Here is a 1,766-nt window from a genome sequence, read left to right as displayed (position 1 = left end):
TGTGTTGTAGAGTACAACTTCTCCATACAGTTTTCATAGATATTGATAAGGCGGTAATGAAAAGATATACACAAAACTGATATTTTTATGTTAAAATGATTTAATGGCTTCATTTTCTGAAAACTTAAACTTATCTAGTAAATGGATCATTGCACAATACTTTGAAATGGATCCTATAAGCATGTATTTTGAAATTCAAAAGGTTTATTGATGCAGTTGGTGGTTAATAAGACCAGGACAACCTACGTTTTATTCTTTCTTGTGAAACACGGCAGCACGGCCATGTCTGGCTTCATATAACGTCACCAGGTCAGACAATCATCAGCATTAGCACAGGCCGATTTCTTGTGAGGTAGAGGTCAGACATGACTCCTCCTTCCTCTAAGTTTGACACTAGCCATCCCTCCCACGGCTCTCTTCTTCTTCTCCGAGGGGCTTGATAACTCGTAACAACGACCACACCGAACGCAGAGGCAACACTCAATGATTATGTGGCTTATTAAGGAAATAGCATGTTACAGTTCAGGATCAAGTACAGCTCAGGATGTAACTCCTCAGTCAGGACACTTTCTTGCACTTGCATGCAGGCAAATCCCTCTCTGGCCAATCCTCTGCTTGTCTTTGGGTAAGTGTTAACAAAGCTGTTAAGATTCACTGGTAAGTGCTCAGAGGCAGCCCACTCTGCCAGCAAGCCTTCTGCTCACCCCTCTTGCTCTGCGGGTGTCACCCCTCGCTCTGTGGGCAGGTCTATTGGTTCTGCTGCTAGGATGCTCTGCCATGAATCTCACCATCTCATGTCACCTCAGCTCTTACATGTCTCTCTGACTTCTGGCTCTAGGGCTAGGTTCTCAAACTTGGCTGATCATTGATTGGAATCTTCCAGGGATCTGGTGAAACTGTAGATTCCCTGAGTTCCTCCCTTTAGGGATTCAGATTCATTAGGATACAAAAAGATCCCAGGGACCAGTAATTTCATCAGATCCCCAGGTGATTTCAATGATCTGCCAAGTTGGGAAACCTCAGGCCTTGGGGTTCTCATCACAGGAACCCTAGATCAAAAGGGCGTACTCCACGCCTGGCTCTTGCTTGCTGGTCATGAAGAACCGCTTCTCCTCTGGGATGGACTGGCTCTTGAAGCCTACCAGGATGGCAAAGCTGGCCGATCCCGATTTGAGGGTTCCATGTACCATATTTGCATGGTCACACTCTCACATGGGTCCTATGCACCTTATTTCAAATATCAGCAATCTGTCCACTCTCCTTCAGGGGCCACGATCGCCTTATGTGCATAGTCCCACCCCATCAATATATAAGTTGCAAGCCCATGGTGAGAAAGGCCATATAAAAGCAATGTAACACACCACAACACCTGTTTGTAAATAAAAGAGAAACACTCCTATTAAATATGATTGTGTTATTACTGAGAAGAAGCCATGGTGGCTCACTGGTGAGAGTGCTTGGCTGCTAATCAGAAGATTGATGGTTTGGACCCACCAGCTGCTTTACAGGAGAGAGACATCGTGGCAGCCTATTCCTATGAAGATTGACAGCCTTGGAAATGGGCAGTTCTGTTCTGCCCTGTAGGGTTTCCATGAATCAGAACAGAATTCATTGCAGTAGGTTTGGTTTTGGGGGAGCCATGATGGCACAGTGGTATAAGCACCTGGCTGGCAATTGTAAAGCCAGCTGTTTGAGGCCACCAGCCACTCCATGGGACACACGTGTGTAAAGATTTACAGCCCAGGTATCCCTATGAAACATTTCTA

Source organism: Echinops telfairi, unplaced genomic scaffold, assembly GCF_000313985.2.
Source record: "Echinops telfairi isolate 266 unplaced genomic scaffold, ASM31398v2 ScPeMD7_655;HRSCAF=1070, whole genome shotgun sequence".
NCBI lineage: Eukaryota > Metazoa > Chordata > Mammalia > Afrosoricida > Tenrecidae > Echinops > Echinops telfairi.
Note: the sequence above shows the minus strand (reverse complement) of the source record.